Genomic DNA, 21,151 nt, shown 5'->3' on the forward strand with positions numbered 1-21,151 from the left:
TGAGTGAAAAATGCTCAATACCTCACTGGTCATCAAGTGCAAATTAAAACAATGAAAAAGTACTTTTGCTCATCATATTGGCACATATTTTTAAAAGATATTCTAGCTAGTGTCCATCTTTGAGAGAACAAACTGTGAGCGATCTTTTGGAGGATGACATGTCAATGGATATGTAAACTCTGAAAAACGTGTGTACACACAGGCTGAACTCCACATTTTGGAATCGTTTCATTTAGAAAAATTCAGTTCAAAAAGATGTACTTATCAGAGCATTTACACAGCACTGTTTACAATGGTGAGAAGAAAAGCTGAAGTGAAATCATATCCAGCGATAGAGAATTGGTTACATAAGTTATTCTACATCTTTTCATGCCCCACAGGAGAAGGAATTTCTTGATTCACTTGAAAGGAGCCTGTGATTTATGTAGTTGTCACATCCATGGACTAAATTTCCAGAAACCTTAACGAAAATAATACTCATACAAGATCACAGGAATGTTTGTATAAGAAGTATGCCAGTCAAACACCCTTTCTGACAGTGGAAAATGGAGAAAACTTAAGTGTCCACCATCAAGACAATGATGCGGTAAATCACGGTGAGCTGTGGGCACTAAAGTTCCGGTGTTTCGGCGTGGTCCAAGGCCTTGTCCACAGTACGCTCCCACGAAAGGTGTCCTTACACAAGAGACCAAACCTGCATATCAGGAAAACCCTCTACTCTATCTGAAAGGACCGGGTGAGTCTGGAGGGAGAGGACGTCTGTGATATATACCTGAGTGAATAAACCGAGCTGCAGAAAACATATAGTATGGCCTTATTTTTCAATAAAGCATATATACACACACATAGACATAGATTTCTCATATACGTGTATGTATGAGTTTATTTATATGACATAGGCATAAAGGTCATGAAATATATACTCCACATTGTCAGCAGTTTTTACTCTCAGGAAAAAAGGGGAAGGGATGTAGGGGACTTTCGGTACCACAACAGATCTCTTTTCAGAATTTCAGTTAAGTATACTTGGAATTTAAAAGTTTATTTAAGTCCAAAGTAAAATGGACGAGGACTCCACAAGACAGAATGCTATACTAGTCATTAAAAATCATGCCAGGGGAGATAGAATATTGTAGAAAAATGTGTAATAAGCCGAATGGAAAATGGAGGTCTCCACACAGTATACAGGCACACATTGCTCGCTGGTTTTTATGACAGAGGTAATACACACTGATGAAAAGAACAGAAAATAGATGTTAATGTGTTAATTATTATCTCTGAGTACTGGCACCAGGATAGATCCTTTTGACCCTTTTTTCATACATTTATATTAAATACACACTATTTTTCATCTGAAAAATGCATTTTTAGATGTCTAGTACCACACATTGGAAAATTACACGAGTACTTACAGAAACAAATAACTAGGAGACACCGCAGCAGCGTCACAAAGTGTAGAAAGGGCGATCCTGAATAACACCGCGCAGTTACATAAGGACCCACAAAGTGAGAGCACCTGCTGTAACAGGGCGTGGCCCCCTTCCATTTGTCAGATGTGTCTTCAGGGCTGAGGCAGTTCTGAGCACGGCCAGTGTCAGTGCTGGTGTCTGGATGGATGCCACTGGAGGTGAGGGCACCTGCAAGCCGAGAGGAAGAACAGAAATCATCCTCTGCTTTTTCTGTCTTGTTTCTTTGTTACTTTTAAAGAGAGGCGGAAATAAGATAAACTGGATCTTTCCTACTGAAATTTCAGTAATGAAACCATTTTTAAAGTGATCACAACTTATATTCTGCCTATGACTGTCTTTTCAACAAAGCATCATATTTATAAAATGTTAATTAACTCAGTTAATTAACTCCCTGTTGAAACATTCTAGTAAAGAGCATGAACTGCAGTATGTAAAAGAACCACACCTGCAGTGACTAGCTCAGCTGTCTTGACGGCAGTGCAGTCAGCCCCCACCATCCCGTGGCCCTGAGCTCCTGATGCTGGTAAGAGAGCACGCTGCTGCCTCAGATGGAAAGAAAAGGTGAAAGCATTTTCTGAAATCTACAGCACTGACAAAACATAACTGATAAATCCCAGGCTCCTTTGAGGCTGTCATTTTCCGTTTCTGGCCAACACCCGTCAATGAGCAGAACCACCCCATTCCCGAGTCATGGGACTCACGTGGGCAGAAGTTTTGGAGAAATTTCCAGGTATAGAATGTAAACCAACTATACATAAAACTCTGAAAAAGAAAAGATGCAATAATCTGATTTTGGAAGACACTAAAATATTCTCCTAAGCCTTAGTACTTGGAAAGGCTGGGCTTCTACTAAGCCACTTATTTATTTCACAGCCAATGAGCATCTCCCACAAACCCTGTTTCCCTGTGTCTGCTGGGAGCTTCAGGCACATTGATGTTGTCTATCTTATAAGTCACAAGGCAGAGGCGTGTGTCTCACGCTGGCAACTCTCACACAGGCTCAACTCCTAGCCTCACTGTATGAACTTGGCCCCATTTTCTCACCTGTTTATTTGGTACCTGTTCTTCTGTAAGCTGCCTGAAATGCTTATTGAAACAAGTCAGAAGAATGAGTGGGTAGAGAAATGGACAGATGGACAGGTGAGAGATGGGCAGAAAAACAGAGAGTCTCCAAGAGAAGGGGAGCAATCAAAATTACCTATGCAAAACCCTCTTCTAGTCAGGGAAGGAAACCACCACGGAGAAGTGTGAAGAGGCAGGTTGCTTAGGACTGTTTCCTGGATTCCATGAAAAGTCACACCAAGAGATGAGAGGGTAGAACTATAAATAATAAAAGAAAAAATCATGCATGTTTGAAAAATATATCTACATTATGTACTTTCTAAAGAATAGAGTCAAATTAGCAAGGCCCAATAACACAATCCTTGGGTATATACAGAAGTGAGAATCCCATCTCCAATCTGCAAGGCATCCCTTTGGAGCACTGAGAGTCTACACGGTGCAGTCATAAAGCCATCACCGCAAAAGCGATGCTATCCTGCACTTACGAGGAAAGAGCAGCTGTGCTCGGTCTGCCTACACGTGTCTTTTACACCCCTCAGCACCTCTACGGGGGAGGGACGCCTAGCGAGCCCCATCTCTGCAGGACAGAAAACAAGTCCAAGAGAGGCTAAGCCGACCTACCAATTCTCCATCTCACAGGACTTGTCACTCCAGACCAGGACTCGAACTCGGACCCACGTTTGTAACCACAGTACTACCGTATTTTATGTGCTTTTTGTGTGTATAATACATTTGTTTCTGGCATGAAAGGGTATTTAATAAATGATCGGTTGTCTTGTCTATCTCATTAGTTCACAATCTTTATATTTTTGAATTGTACTCTTCCCCTGGAGAAAGGAACGGAAAGAGCGGGGGTCAGAATGAGGTGGGGCTCCATTCTTTATCTGTTGCCTCATCTCATCCAAGTCCCCAAACAGGGAGAAAGAGCAAATGTTCTCTTCATCATTTAAAGAGAGGGCTCCAGTGACGGTGACTTACTCAACCCCAAAACCAAGTCTGGGGGAAGGGCACATGCAGCAACGAGAGCAGTATCACCTGTAGGAAGGCAAAAAGAGCTCAGGGGATGGCTCAATGGGTCAGCCTGATTTCATTTCAATCGATAATACAATAGCACACTCTAAAAAAACTAGAATGCAATGGATTTCCTCTTTCTTGACATCTAGCAAGTTTCCACATCTCACATGTAACATTATCACGAACTAGTGAAAGGAAGAGTCCACAGACAAGGAAAATCAATGCCACAGGCAGGCTGAAACACAGGCTGGAGGAAAGGAAGGGAAAGGGCATAGTAAAGAAGAGGGGAAATTCTGGGAAAAAGACATCATCACAAGGACTCTCAAGCATCATCCAGCAATCATATAATCATTCTTTCAAGAGAGAGTTACTTAGGTCCTATTTTGTGCAACATTGTACAGTGGGCGAAGCAAGAGCACAGCGTCCATGGTGGCAGCAAGCTGCGGAGCTCCAGTACACTTCTGATCCCGGTACCTTGCACACTTGTCCTCAGTATAAAGGCAAAATATATAGTAAAATAATCCAATGTAAACTCTATGCAATGCTGAAAAAAATTAAAGAATACCTAAATACCTGGACAGACACACCACGCACATTCCTGAATCAAATGACAGCATTCTTGGGATGGCAGTGCTCCCCAGAGCGATCCATATATTCAACGTGGACTCGATCACAATCCCAGTGGGTTCCTCTGCAGAAACTGACTATCTGCTGCTACAATTCATATGGGAATTCGAGGATCTCAGTAACCAAACCGTACTTGAAATAGAAGAACAGTTTGAGAGGACTTGTAATTCTCAATTTCAAACCTTACAACTGTATCTCCAGGTGAGATTAGAGGCCATTTTTAAGTTATAATTGTGTTTATCCTTATTTTCTAAATTCTGTACAACGAATATACCTGTTAGAATAAGAAATTTAAAAAGTAAGGTATCTTTTAAAATATGCAAACCTATTCATTCATTGGGAAAAAAATATTTTGACTATAAAGAAGTAAACAAATATCTAGTGAAAAAGGACTATTTAAAAACAAGAGTGCATTTACATTTTTTGTAAATTGGAAACGGAAAAGCACAAACACATCAAGTTTCTAGGGAGAGTGTTGCAACATATTAATTGTTATTTCCAAAATTCTAATTGAACAATGAAAACTCACGAAAGACAAAATCTTGATTGACAGCCAACTGCAAACACATGGAGAGCAAAGGCCTAGAAATCACAGTTCCTTTAACTCTGCTACTAACTCAATAGGAGAGGAAATTCCTCAGTGAGGGGACAGTGGAATCCCATGCATAAGACAGGATACACAGTACAAACTGCACTAGAATTGGGGGTGATTTCCATAGAAGAATTCTAAAGTTACAACATTGATGAAAAACTATAAAAACACTGACAGACAGATTAAAACACACAGTCATATATATTATATAAAAACATATGAAGTCTGCCCCCATGTTGCATAGAAATACAAACATATTTGTTCATTTATGGGCACTGATTACTTTATCCCAGGTAGAATATTTCAACTAAAATAGATAATCAATAATACACTCCTCTTGTCAAAACTAGTTGATAAGTTACTCTGCCATGTATGCATAATGTGTCTAAGATAGATTTAAAATTAGTGAAAAAGATTTTTGTATGGTTTCTTGAACCCTTCTCAAAACACCAAGCTTAATTTTAAAATAAATCTGAGCAGTATTTCTATATGATCTTTTCCCTTGTGAAATGAACAACACAGTCTGTTGTCAAAATTCTTTCCTTACAATGATTCACGAGCACCGTATACTCACAAAACTGCTGGACAGCAAGGCACTATCCAGACACTGTGACAAATCAAATGAAACACAAGGAAGACAGTGACCCTATTCTGCAGGGCTTATAATCTGTTCCAACACCGGGTTTTTATTTGATTTGTTTGATTGGTTAGAAAAATAAAATCACTCAAGTACATTCTTCTTTGAGCATTATGTAAATCATGACTCTCTTTTTAGTGTCATGAGCAGGAAAGACTTGAGTATGAATTGATTAGATCAACTAGGCACAATCATCGCTGGAGCCTGTGTAATAAATAAGTACATGAGATCTAAAATAAACCTACACAGATCTCTGCAAGGAAAATGAAGAGGTGAGTTCCCCAATGAGAAAACAAACAATCAAGAAATCAAAAAAGGAAAACTTTTTCATTAATGATTCCAGGCAGTAGTGGAGCATGGTGGTGAAGATCACAAATGCTGGGGACAAACATGAGGGTCTGAAATCCCACAGCACTGGGTAGCTGTGACACTGATATTTCAGTGAAATTTTCTGCACCTCAGTCTCCTATCCATAGACTGGGGACAGCCACAGCACCCATCTCCTAGAACAGTCTTAAGAATTAAGTTATTTTTTATATAAAAGTTTAAATAAAATACCTCAGATTTTAAATATTACCCCAAAAGCTCAAGGAACAAAGAAAACAGTGATAAATTGGAGTTCATCAAATGTTAAAAATTTGCTTCAAAGGACACCATCCAGAAGGTGAAAAAACATCTGAGAGGAGAAAATTTTTTCAAATTATTTATCTGATTAAGTATTTGTATCTTCAAATAAAAGAAAAAACTCCTACAACTCAACAAGAAAAAGAGAACTCAATTAAAATGTGTATAAAGTATCTGAAAATGTATTTTTCAAAGAAAATATACAAATGGCCAATAAGCACAATCAAACGATGTTCAATATCATTAGCTGTAAAAGAAATCAAGTCAAAACCACTAGGAGAAACCGCTTCACACTTACTACAATAGGTTATAATAAAAAAAAATGTGTAACAAGCACTAATGAAGACACAGAGGAAGCGGAGCGCGCAGCCCTTGCTTTTGAGGATGTAACACAGGGTGGCCACTTTAGAAAACAGCCTGGCAGGTCCTCAGAGAGTTGAACATTTGGTTTATGAATGACCCAGCATTTCTGCTCTCTGGTCACACAAGTAAGAGAACTGAAAACAAATGTCCACATAAAAATTCCTACAGGAGTATTCACGGCGCCATTACTCTTCACAAACAAAAAGCAGACACAACACAAACGACTATCACCTGATGAATGGGTAAACAGTAGGGCCCAGATATACAGTAGAATATAATTCAGCAATAGCAAAGCATAGAGTACTGACCCAGGCCACAACCTGGAAATACATTGAAAAAGTTACTCAGTGTGAAAGAAGTCAGTCACAATAGACAGTTCCATTTACATGAAATAACTTGTTTTACATGAAATGTCCAGCACAGGCAAATCCATAGAGAGAGAACAGTGGCTGCCTGGGGCTGGGGGAGGATGAGGAAGATGGGAATGACTGCTTGTGCATACAGGGCTTCCTGCTGGGGGATGAAAATATTCTAAGATTGACTGCGATGCACAATTCTGGGCTTTGAGTAAAAACCGCTGCACATTTTAATGGGTGAATTGTATTAAAACTGTTAAGGACAAAAGCACCTAGGGCCAGAACCTTCAAATAGTAAATGCAAATTGCTAACTTTTATTACAGGAAGAAGAAACTGCCCTCAGCATGAAAGCAGGAGATCGGCAAATATGGGTTAACAGAATTGGACAAGAGCATTTCACTTGAAAGAGTTGCTGAGTGTACACGAAATATTCAGAAATAGGAAAATCAGCTTGACATCACGAAGAAGCATTCTGCTTCAAATGCAGATCAAGGATTCGGCAAGCCCAGCTGCTAGAAATAACCAGAGAAGAAACCTGGTTCTTACAACAAGCACCAGAGCCAACAAGGAAATGGTGGTGAGGAAAGCAGGCAGCCAAAAATCTGGAACAATTTGCTACAAATAATTTCTCCACTGAAAATTCAAAAATAAAATGAAAGTGATGCAATGCTGAGCTGGCCTCACGTTAAAGGGCTTCCTCTGCTGCTCGACAGTTCTGTAACCCCGAATGAGAGACTCAGGAGAATCAGCATGGCTCCTGGCAGTCCCCAAGTGACTGCCCTCCAGCACGTTTACCACCATCACATCTGCCAGGGTTGTATTGCAGAGAAGAGACCAACTTCTAAAAGGCACAGGAAATGTTTACCAGGGAAGAAAAGGCTGCTGTCAGTCCTGGGACAGAGGCAGTGTGAGCAGAGGCCAGAAGGCTGCAGGTGAACTGGAGCAGACCTGGGGCAGGAAGGGACCACGGAAGAGCAGATCTCAATTTTCTACTCTCTCTCCCTAGAGGTAGGAGAGATAAAGCCTGCATCCTTCTCACCTGGAACTGTGGGTTCTGGCTGGCAGAAGTCTTACGTACAGGGAATGAATACTCAAGACTCTGTGGAAAAAGTCACGAAAGAGAGAGGGCGTAGGGACCCAACTCCACGAGCCTCTCAAATGATCCCATATTTATTGTGTATAATCAAAGGAAAACGTCATTAACAGTTGTGTGATAGTAAGCAGGAACTTGGGGAAAGAAGGATGAGACAGAGATTGTAGAATCCACCATGAGTACAAAGGCTTAGTGTATCTTTAGGTAAGTCATGGGGTGAGGGGAATAAGATACATCCTTTAGACATGTGAATTACAAAGCAGACCACCAGACCAGCTAGGTCCTTGCTTGGGGGATAATAGAGTATCTAACTGCACACAAGCCCAGCCTTTATAGCTGTGGGCCTGGGTCATTGCTTTGCGATGAGCAGAGTGCTATCTAAAACATCATCTACGCAAGCAAAGCATTATCTCTGCTTTTTAAGGCAAGGAGACAGGAGTGAGGATGCACAGGCACTTGCTCGCAAAGCAGTTACTAAGCATACGTTTTCTTCTTAAATTTGACAGGCGGCTGGGATCTGTTACAATTTGTTAACCCAATCATGGGCTCCCACATGGAACCATTATGGAGGACACCCTAAGGTGACAAATCCTGGCTCTGGGTCTTTACCTGCCAGCTTCAGCCACTCTAGCAGAGTCAAGGCACATTCCTGAATAATGATCATACAGAACCACCCACACTGTTAACTCCTGGTGCTTGAAACTTAATTTTAGCTCTACACAACTTAACGTAGAAAAGTTTCAGAAATAAAAGATATTATATTTACTTTATATCTCATCATAGGACTGATTTTTCTGATTGCTCTAAGCTGCTTCTTCTTGGTAAAGCACCTAATTCTGCAGGTGAATTCAGTACTTTCTTTGGGCATAACTAGCCAGTTTGGGCTCGCTAACTTCTATTGGTCAAATACCGATACACTTAATTGATTTCATTGTTCATCAATTTCAGCTGGGAGCAGAGGGAGTGTCACTCTGTTCCTCAGCCCACCCTCAACCCTTATCATCAGCAACTCAGGCCTCCGGAAACCAAAAAAAGCTTTTGTTTCCCTTCTACAGTTTCAACAAACCCAACAGGATACATAAGCCTGGAGAAAGAATTCAACACAAATGTTAAAACAAAAATCAATAAACCTGAAGCAACTCCATCTCCGAATCATGATACACAATGACATGAGATTAAGTGTGTCAGGCCCAAAGCATGGGTGAGCCTGACCACCTGATTTCTATTCTTCAAAGGAAGGAAAGTTTTCCTATTTTTTATTATCACTCTGTCATTGTTTCTGATTAAGCCAAAAACTAGTTTATGAAATAATTAAGCATTGAAATAACAGATTTTTGTTGTATCAATTACAGAAGGCATTCAGAGGTGTTAGGAAAAACCACCTCTGTAAAAAATGCAAAATTTCTTCCACTGTGAAGAACACGTATACAAAATGCAACAGAGAATTCAAGCTCTTGTGGAGAGGAGCAAAAGCCACAGAATCAAAGCAAAGTCATTACTATGAGTCAACTCAAAATTCACTGGACAATCATGTTCAATGCATTCAATGAAATTTAAAGGCATACTGCAAACCATACACTTAATGATCTGCAGGCTAGAGGAAGAATTTCTCTCTTTAACAGACAAGAGTAATCAATAGGGTGCCCCACCAAACAAGGACCAAAGAACAATCAGGTTTTTAACAGTTCTGATATATCAGCATTTTCTAAAGATCAAAATCCAGAAATTTTAAACATTGATTCACACCACAATGAAACAAGCACTTAAAAAAAAAGAAAAGAAAATAAGCACATAGAACATGTACATAGATCAATGAGAATTTCTTGAGACGCTGGAAGAAACAGGCTATAGTCTTTTACTTGAGAAATAAAACTACTTTTAAAGATAAATGCTAAAACACATTTCATCATTCATGTTGCCTTGAAAAATCTGAGGCACTTGTATCTGATTAGAAAAGCAATTCTGAGTAATAGTGTGTTACAATTCAGAGCCAGTTTGCTTTAGAAGAAAAGAGAAAAGAAAAGCTACCGTTTCTCATATACTGCACAAAGTGTGAAGTGTCTCCCTGCCTCTTTCTCCTCCCGTTTTCTAAGCTCATGTTTCCCAACCCTTCTGAAACAAGTATGAGAACCTCTTATTCCCGCCAATATGCCAAATGACAAAAGAAAATCAATTTATTTGTGTAAGTATATGCTTAAGCCTTGAACTGGAAGAGAAAGATATCAGAAGTCTATATGGAACTTATTTCTACATTCCTGAAATCACACACACAAACGTTCACACAGACACAGACACAGACACATACCCCCTGGATTACTGGGAAATTCACAAGCTTAGGATTTCCATCTTCTAGAAGATAACTTTGTAGTTAGTTTAAAATACAAAACTGTCAGCTTTGGAAAGCCTTGATCACCTGCTAAACCATCCAAATATCAAAGAGACCCAATTAGCCTTCTCGGTAGAATGTAATTTCCCATGATGGCAAAACATACCCTAAAAAGTCCTTGATCTAAGTCTCGTGTTTATCACTAGCTATGATCGTTTTTAAGCACATTAACAGATTCAGAAACTTATGTCTCAACAGCATTTATTCTTATTGAAATAGTATACGTGTTCATTTGCCTATACAGAGACCAGGTCCCATGATGGAGTTTAAGAGCTATTTTGTGTATTGCAATATTTATTTTTAAGTGCAGAAAAGGAGGGTGGGTATTACTCAGTTGTAGAGCACCTGCATAGCATGCACAATGTCCTGGCTTCAGTCCCCAGTACCTCAAAAAAAAAATAAATAAAATAAGGGCATATTTAAAAATGAGTAAAGTTATAAAAAAATGCAGACTAAAAACCACTGCAATCTAGGAGACACAATTACAATTAAAAAAACAAGAGTTTCTATCAATTATTGGCTATTTGCCAATCGCAGAGACAACCAGAAATCACACCTGATAACCATCACGTGTGATTCTCAGCAACCCTACTAAGTAGACACGGATGGGAAACCAGGCTCTGCAGATGAGGAGACGGAGCTCAGAGGAGCCGGGGACGCTGACCGTCCTGCTTCCCGTGACACCACATCAGCCCAGGGCAAGCGCTGACGGAGCTGCAATGAGGGGACACCCAGCTGCATGGAACCTTGGGGCACTGGGGAGTCCCAGAAAACACTAAAAACTGTTCAGTGAAAAACCAGCTCAAATATAATACACTGTGCCACATTCTTTAAACAGGGAACATGAGTGAGACCTTTTTGATGCCTCCGTGTCCTTTCTGCCATCGTCAGTTACTTGCCCTCACAGCGTGACCAGTGATGAACTGGACCCCATATGAAGCGCACTCAGATGGCAGAGCATTTGAAGCTGTTTTATGAAGTTTGTAAGACTCTGTCTGTGCCTCACACAGGCGGTCATCCATCACTTCTCACCGGTGTGGATGTACCACCTGAAATCACTCCTTTCTGCTTTTTAAAATCCCTTCATCTACTCCAGACTTTTCAATAGCAAAGAAGCAGCTAAACCACAGACAGTGGACAGCTTTTCACCAAATTTCTTGAACAGCCCATCGGACTACCTGGAAGCCCTTTACTTTTATTAAACCCACTTCCAGGTACTTCATCATTTTCGGATTGGTGGACTTGGCCTCTGACTGAGCTACTCAGAGAGCTCCCAGCCTCACATCCGTGAGAGGACCCTGCTGTTGGGAGAAATCAGTGAGAAAGGCGTACATCCCCCAGTCATGTCTGCATGGCTAGAAGTGCCACAACGTGCTAAAAATTTATACCATCATAACCCCTGGGCTCCCATGGACTGGTTTCACATTAACCAAACTCATGAGACACTGATGCAAGAAAACCAGAAATTTAACTTATTAATGTAACAGAAGATGTGAAACTATGAACCAGACTGCAATATCAGAGTTCAACCATGAGTATATGTTCTCCTCCACGGCCCAAACACGGGCAGGCAGTCACATGGCAAGTGTGGACAGAAGCAGAGCAGGAAGGATTTCTAGATGAATTCAATGGACTAAATTTCTGTTATACCAACAGATCTGCTGCCTGGAAAACAATTAATTCTAATCACGGTGCACTCTTCGTGGACAGTTGCCGAGACACGACTGTGAGCACCTGTGTAACTCTCCTTTCCCTGTCCTTTCTGGGCTAATTGATGCACAGACGTACAGAAATCGAGGGATGCAGATACATCTAAACACCCAAAGCCCATTCTGGGAGCCACAATACCATACAGCCAGGGTTAAAATACTTGCTCTGCCACTTACTAGTTCTGTGACCTTGGTCAACTTACCCTCTGTGTGCCTCAATTTCCACACTGTGAAACTGGGATAACAATCAAACCTTCCTTACTCGCTTGTTGAGAAGATTGAAGGATTCATTTCTGTAAAACGCTCAGAAAAGAATGTAGCACATTTTGGGTGCTCAACAAATGTCAAATTAATATTACAGTGGTTTACAAGTCTCCTTCCTAATCATCTTCTGTGTTTCCTGGCTAGACTAATACCCAAAGGAAATTCTTATTTCTCCTTTTATAAACTCATGGGATGAACCCTTCTGTTCCATCCCACCACCTGTTTAAACTGATGGAAGGGATACCTCCTCCCCACTCCTCTGGGCCATGCAGAGTGCTACTCCCTTCACAGCCCTGACCCCTGGCCCACAGCTAGCCCTCCTCACATTAACAGATTGAGTTGTGATTCCGGGGAGACAAGCAGGGCATGTGAAACCCTTCCTTTCCCTCCAGTGTTGACTACCCTAGGGAAGCACCCTGGATGCTCAGCTCCATTGCAGAACAGCCCTGTGCATGATGGGGCTCATTCTCTCAAGGGAAGGCTTGCTGTGGCCCAGAGATACCTGGGACAGGGTGAGTCTCTACTTCTGGGACACAGTATCATGACACTCATTTATCCACAGCCCTGAAGTTCATGGAGAACGTGGCTTCATCAGTAACAAAGAAGACATTTATCGCCTGCCTACTCTTTTGTGTCATCTCTCAGTTGGCTGCTGGAGACAACATGTGTATAAGTATTGGTTCCCCTTAGGCCCCAACATATATGAAGTAACAAAAATTTCTGTGGCTTAACGTTGGTCCAGGGCGACTGTGTAACAGTTCTGACTCTGCTGATGCTAAATTATGGGTGTAGGAATTATGGAACGTCCTCAAATATCTTTCATCATAAAATCAGCTTTTCTTATTTTCTTGTTTCTTTGTAATTACCAAAGACTATAAAATGATGGCTGCACACAAAACAGCAGCTAAAGTTTATGAGCTCTCTTGACATACCCACTGTGGTAAACATGTTACATAATTACTAATTCTCACAATTCTACAAAGCAGATATGAGTGTCCCCTTCTCACAGACGAGGGGAAAACTCAGAACGAGCTGACTCAGGATCACATGGTTCAGTGTCAGCACGTGCAGGCAAACCCAAGTCAAGAAACTACACCCCATCATATATGTACCAAATCAACTCCCACCAATTAACACACAGCGGCGGGGTCAATACTCAGGGAACTCAACACACCTTTCAGCTTTATGGTGCTCCAGAGGCAGCTTCTAGCTGTTTTATAATATCCCGGCTCACTGGTTTCTAACACTAGAAGAAAAGCCCGATTTTGCCATTGTTTGCACAGCAAGTCTGAAATGTTCACAGCGAGATAAAAGAATAAAACTATGATATAAGCAGAAAAAATTTTCCAGGTAGAAAGACATAATGGACGTTGTGCTATTCTGAAGCATTAAGCAAAGGAATCAAAATAAAATCACATTGTTTAAGCCTTATTTTACAAACAGAAAAATTAAGACTGTAAAAAGTTGCAACAGCGCCACCTATGGCTAAAAAGACCTTCCAGGTTGCCGGGAAACATGCAACACAAAAATTGACTGTAAGATGAGAAACGAGAATCAGATAACTAGAAGCTTATGTAGCATATACTGCACTTTGCTTCGGGGGGATGGAGGGGTATTCAGTATTTAATCTGATATTGCTAATACTCCTAAATATAAACAAAAGACATAGGCTCATGGAAGCTCATCTTAGAAGAGGAAAGAATCCAGTCCAGCCACTTCATTTTACATGAGGGGAGACTGAGACCTGAGATCTGTCCTCCTGGCAATCAGCAGCAAAGCTCTCCTAGGTCTCATGTCTTGCACTGTAGTAAAAACCAACAGAACTCTACTAGGCCTATATTCATAAAAGTCACGTCTGTATTTTTCCAACAGTAGGTAATCTAAGTATCTTGCAAAATACTTCTCAAAGAGCCAGGAAATCATAGAAGGGTATTGAAATACAAAAACATTTATTTACATATTAAAACAGCATGAGCTTTATTCTCTCTATTAAAAAAGTGACATGTCAAATCAAAATTTTGAAATTTTAAAACCTGAAAAGAGTGCAGAAAAAAATCAAAATTTTCTTTAGTCACAAAAGAGAGAAGCTTATTCCCTGATAATAATCAATGTGGATTTTTCTAAACTTAATGGTTCTGGTCAGAATCCCGAGAAATTAAATGTCTGATGGATGGTTACACGGCAACATGAATTCTGAGCTTACATTCTGTGTAAATAATCTTCAAGGTCGTCTGCTTAAGGCAATTTAAGTAGTCCCTGTCTCACTAGAATGACACAGATTTCATTAAAGCTTCATACTGCACTTAAAAAAAACAATCCTAGTTACTTTAAGCCATATTAATGTATATCATATATACACATATTGAATATGCATCAGAAATAAGCTACCCTTTTTAGTATTCAGAGTTGATACTTCTAAACTATCAGTCACTGTGAAAGCACATTTTTATTAAGCACCTCTACGGTGCTTTGTATACAAGGCGTCCAGCTCTCACAGTCAGACAAGGTAAACCATATTACTCAAATTTCACAAAAGACGAAATATACTTAAGCCATGTAAACAACTAAGATATTCATCATCAGGAAAGAAAAGAGTAAGGATTTTACTTACAATACTCACTGACAAACTTTTCTTTCATACTAAGACTACATAAAACAAATTCAGTGTTTGGAAATTTTTCAGTAAATAAGCACCACTAGAAAAAACAAGTAACATCATTAGCAACAGTTGGACTTTCAAAGACCACTTCTCTCTTGCACAATAGTTATTTTAAATGTTTTGTTTTTAGTTCTCACAAAGCACTAAATTAAAAAACTATTTCCTTTACAGTCATTACCTGAGAATAAAACATTTGTGAAAATGTACAATTTTAATTTATGCCACTCTGCCTCTCATTCTCACTGGTGTCTCTCCTTTGAAGACCTCATCAGGCTGAGATAGCTAAAATCGGTCATTTATGGGCTCACAGGAGTTCGGGAAAACACTCAACGGGAAGCTGATTAGAGGAGCAATTGAGAATTCATCCTGTGCAGCCTGGATTCCAGCATCGAGCTAGCCACCGCCAGCTGCGTGTCATTTGGGGCAAGCTGACCCATCTCTCAATCCCTCAGCTACAAAAAAGGAGACACTGATACCTACAATCAAACACTTGCTATGAAGTAAAATATGAGCAAAGCATTTTAGCCTCAGTTAGGCGTCCACTCACAGCGAGTTTGGTCATTATGATGATGAGGATGGCTGTTAACAAATTAAGCTCGACCAAACAGGAGAAATCACCTTAAAGGAGAAACATTTTAAGTCCATGAGTATTTCCTTTTGGGTGGACTGTAGAATATTCTATAGATTTTTTTTTAATAAACCAAATTTTGTCCATTAATTGTAGATTTACAGGTTCATGGACAAGTCTCCAGAAAAAAAATTAGAGGCCTCTAACCTCTGAAAATTAAGATGTAAATTTAAAAAAAAAATCAGGGAAGAGATTATACCTCATTTGGGAGAGTATGTGCTTAGCATGCATGAGGCCCTCAATTCAGTCCCCAGTAACTCCATCTAAAAACTTTGTTTTTTAAGAAATAGAGAATTAAAGCAAAAGGATGGAGGAATACGGAAATTTTTAGAGACTCATCTCAGATTTAAGATAGGGAAGAAACCATCCAATTCTCAGAAGAAATCTTGAGGATTATGTAAACTGGATCTGAGATGTCTAGTCTTTTAACATTATTCATGAAATCATATTACCAAGTCTTAAAACTACCTGATAACCCACAGTGGTGATACTGATCATAACAGCTACCATCACGTATCGAGCTCCGGCTAGGACTGCTCTGTTCTGACATCTCTACCCCTAAGGCCTCACCAGGCGGAGAGCACTAAATTCGGTCATTTATGAGCATCTCGTGTAAGTCCTCCATTTGTGCTTCTCACTCTCCCCTCACCAGCTCCTCTGAGGGAAGCACTGTTATCATCTTCCCCACCCGCAGATAAGGCCACTGAGGCACAGACACTAAACCCGTTCCAGGCCACATTGGAATTAAAGGACGTCTGTATTTCTGCTGTTTTGCTTTTGACAAAGGAATCTGAGATATCAATTCAAAGCAGACTGTTAAATAATCAAGTCTGTCAGGTCTTCACCTCAAAGAGCAGATACTATAAATTCCTGATGTAGGATGAGGCTGCCGTCACAAACTGACTCAGCTTGAAATTAATATCCAAGATGAAGCAGCGGATACACGTAAATATTCACGATTGTCAAGTCTGCCCACGGGTCTGGGCCCTTCACTGCCTGAAAGGGGGTGAAATCCCCACCCGTGTCTGGGAGGGAAGCGCGGCTCTTCCCGGGCTCACCCAGGCTTCATAGGCTATTTACCCCCACAGACTAGCCTCAACGGTTAAAAGCTCTCAAGATTTTTACACCAGGCAAAACTGAAAGACATTTCTGTAGATGGAGCACTTTCTCAGGCTTAAATTTTTTTGCCTACACTCAGCCAGAGGGAGAAAAGAAACAGGACTCTACAAAGTCCTGACCCTCACCACTCACAGGAGTAGAATGACCACAGCAGAAGATGGCCCTTCACATTGCAGGATGTGAACAAAATAAAGATGCCCCAACAACAGGCACTCCCAGACACAGCGCTCAGCAGTCTTCTGCACAATCACAGTTGTGCAGCCCTCAACACCTTCTATTTCCAGAACACTTCATCAGCCCAAAAGAATCCCCCTATCACTAGCATTCACTCCGTAATCCCCCTCCACCCAGCCCCTTCCAACCATCACCTGCTCTCTGCCTCTGCATGTGCCTTTTCTGGGCTTTTCAGATCACTGAAATCAACAATATCTGGCCGTTTGTGTCTGCTTCCTTTCAATTAACATGCTGTTAGCAAGGCTTGTATATTTTGAAGTGGCATCAGCATCTCTTTATTTTTTATTTTTTTTGGAAACGTTAAAGATTATTAGAAGGTGGTAAGTACTATCAAAAAGAGTAGAGTGGAGCATAAGTGATTGTGTTTCAAAGGGAAAAGTGTGGGTTGAACAGTCAGGGTGGACTTCCCAAAACAGGTGGCATTTTTCATTTTCCTCTTTTTTTTTTCTTTTTTATTCACTCTTACGTGTGAATAATGTTCCACTACATGGAGATACTACATTCTGTTCATCCATTCAGCAGCTATGTATGGATGAGGTCCAGAAGAATGAGTGTAAGGGGTGACTAGCATGGATGGCATTTAAGCAAAGGGCAAAATGTGTTTTCAAAAAAAAGCCAACAAACAGAGGCGCAAGGAAATTCAGTGCGTTTCTGAGCAAAGTGCTTGCTTGCTTCGGCAGGACTACCGTGCAGGGCTGGGGCGGATATTGGCAGGAATCACGGTGAGGGAGTCACCTGAGAAGACACCCCACTGCAAGCAGCTCAGCCAATCCTCCTCCCTCATCCTATATTGTTAGAGCAATGTTTCTAGGTTACTCTTATTTCAATTAATAGCATTTAACTGCACGTCTGATCATCACCATCAGACCACATTACCTCCAAGTCACAGAAAATCATTCACTGACCGGAGCAGCACCAGGACATAATGGTGATGGATTAGGGAGTCCTGCAGCATTCCAGCCTGCAGGCACAAACCCCACATGTGCCCTGGTGATGTCCAGAAAATAAAATGCATGGAAATATCTCACTGCTGGAACACGACAGCTGCCCTCAAATTGCCCGAAAATCATGCTGGCAAAGCACTACTCAACCTTCTCAGTACAAAAAAAAAAAAAAGCTAAGAAGGCAAATTTAGGCTCTTCCATTGAAAACCAGCAGCCACCACTGCCAGTATTTGAGCTGGAATGCTCCTGACTTTGAAAACCACTGTGCAGTTACATTTCAAACGTGAAACTCATATATATATACCACGTAGATGATATTGCAGTAGGATTTTTCTTTTCAAAATTTCCAGTTGCAAAATTAGCACAAGAAAGTTTATGTTTAGGCTTTAAAAAAAATCAATTATCCTCCATTTTCTTAATTTTGAACTTATTATTATTTTATAAATGGAGCTATGGTGCGTATTTAAAACCTTTTGATTTCTGAAAACAAGACCTTTATGACCTCACTATTTCAGAGCAAACTTTAACGATTCTTTGAGAGGTGGGGCCTGGGGTGCTCACTAACAGCTCTTTAAATACTGACAAGGATGTGCTATTAAGTAATACAAAGGCTCTAAGTCCACATTAGCTCAGAAAGCAAAGAAACCACACCAAAGACTTCCTTAAATATTTTATATATTCCTATTCTTTTGAATATTAAAGCTCTTAAAACATATGATTTTTTTTGAAAAAGACAACAGCTGTAATAATTTTCCTCTCACCAAGAAAGCAATCTTTATCAGGAATAAAAACCCCTATGGAAATCGAAATGACAGGACGTTTCTAGCTAAGTGAACATCCAGATCTGAACACAAACCTAAATCCTATCAGATCTCACTCGAAGGAGCTCTACAAAGGCCTGGGCAACCCTGGAGATTAGCTCTTTTGTTCCAAATGTTGGCTGAGCTAAGATAATCACACTAGGCATGGAAAGAGAGAAGAGGAATGTCCACCTGGCAGCCTCCATCAGTTTTCTTCCAGCCACAAGGTGCCTCTAGGGCAGCCCCGCTAACAAGTCCCCCATAAGAAAAGCCGGCATCCACACTGCCCCTGCCGTCCCGAAGTAGCCCCGAAGCCCATATCCCAGCCTGTGAATGGTCTTCAAATGATCCCCCAGTTGGTGGCACCCTCCACCTCTTCCCCGCTACACACACACACAAAGCCACGACAGCCTTCCCAAAGCACAAATTTGATTACATCAACCCCACTTCAAACAGTTCAGAGGCTCCCTGGTAGAGTTCTAGCCCCACCCCAGACCCTGCTCGCCCAGCCTCATCTCAGTACATAGGTCCCCAGTGACCTCAGGAGCCCCCTGACCTGCTCCTACTTCCCACTTGCCTCCAGGTTCATTTTGACTGTTTCCCAAGGAAGCCTTCCCTCCCTCCAACCTCCACAATTTGTTCCTCTCTTCCTAGAACATTCTAGGCTAACTGACAACGCTAAGCTCTCAAGAAGCAAATACATTTTGCTTATTTATGTGGCTACACTCTCTCTCCCCTAGACTCACTGAAGTGCACGTGTTATGAATAAATGAATGACGGGTTGGATCTCAAAGGGACAGACATACCTGCTCTCACCCGTCCCGACCCTTTTGTCTGTAGTATATCAGAAGCAAAACCAGAAGTACCTTCCCTGAGGGTCACTTCTGTTGACACCCTTCACTGCCTACTGTGTCAGTTCTAGTAAAACTCAACTTCTTCCAAAGCCCTACACCCCGGACTCTCTCCAGTGTCCTCCCCAGCAGGGGCTCCCTCCACCCTGGACCGCACAGGGCACTCTCCCCGGGTCCCCACGCCAAAAGCCTCCAGGCCTCTGCCCGGGCTGCACCTGCGACCTGAGCCACATTCTTGACTCCTTCTCTTGGCTGACTCTTACTCTGTCCTCACAACTGAATGTACAGCCCATTTCTTCCAGGAAGTCCTCTCTGATAATGTCCTTTAGGTCTTGTCTGGGCTCTATCTATAGCAGCAGTACATGGTGACCAACTGGGTGTTTGCCCGCTCCTTTGAGACCACGAACACTTGGGAACCACGTGGGAAGGAGTGAGAGATTACAAGGCAGGTGGGGGAATCAAAAAGCAGAAATCACAGCCCAAGTCCCAAATTCAAGGATACTTTCTCAGAAAAAAGTATAAACTATTTCACACGTGTGCCATTTGGCTACTATTTTTGTGGCTTGTGGACAGCAAGAACTTGGTGTTCTAGCCCAAAACCCAGGTTACATGCAAAGAAATGTATATATTCTTATCCAAAGGAAACCAGAGCTGCTCAACAACAGTTTTCATTTAGAACTGAAAGGAAATTTATAAAGGCAATCTCTCTCTCTTCTTTCTTTTCTGGAATCATATAATTTTAGAAGTATTTGCGTGACTAACAGACGGCTACAGCCCGTGATTCTGCACTGAAGTGTTTGAGGCTGAGGAAGCCTAGATTACATTCACTCTGTAAATGCAATCACACCAACACACTGATAGGTGCCGTGAGTGGTGGAGCTGATGTTCCAAAGCAGGCAACATTATTCTGTAAGAGAACTCTAAATAGAAAGTAAGAAATGCAATGTCCTGTACTCAATTTCATTTGCTATATGGGCCATTAACTGATAGTATATCTTGACTAATGAAACCCAAAAATAAATTGTCAACTTCGATTTTCTTCATCTGACCGTTTTATGCTAACATCGGATATTAAACTCTCACTCCATATGGAAAGCTCAGGCCTATGCTGCAGCACAGTTACATCCCGTGGAAGAAAGCCGACCAAGGGAGAACTGGAGAGTTTCCCTTCAGAAGCTGCAAAGTCTGGTTTTGCACCTGTACACCATTTGCAACCACGTCATCATCAAAGGAGTTAGACGTTACCTCTCTGGGACGAAAATCACTGCGTGTTTCAGAACCATCAAAGAAGGCTGAGCTTTGTGAAACAGTCCAGAGGCGCTTAAATCATACTTTTTCTGAAAGGCTCCAAAACTGACCCACTTCACCATTCCAGGTATAACAGGGAAGTACTGGAAACAGTAGAGAGAACATGCCCTTGAATTCTGACAAGGCCCTGCTTGAATCCTGCTACAGCATTTACTAGTCGCTAAATGGACCAATTCTTTAACCCCTCTGAGAAGGCTTTCCAATCCCCAAAAGGGGGCTGCCACCGCCCACCTGGGAGGCATGGATGTGAATGAAACACGCAAGTAGGGCGGCCGACTGGTACCTGACACGGGGCCTGGCTAGTTTCCCTCCGCTGCCCTTCTCCCCCTTTAAACTTGCACTGTTCCCCCGGTAACGATCAAGCCCCCGGAACAGACTGCCCGTATCTTCTGTGTATCCCTGGATACATGC

The sequence above is a fragment of the Vicugna pacos genome, unplaced genomic scaffold (genome assembly GCF_048564905.1).
Source record: "Vicugna pacos unplaced genomic scaffold, VicPac4 scaffold_134, whole genome shotgun sequence".
Classification (NCBI taxonomy): domain Eukaryota; kingdom Metazoa; phylum Chordata; class Mammalia; order Artiodactyla; family Camelidae; genus Vicugna; species Vicugna pacos.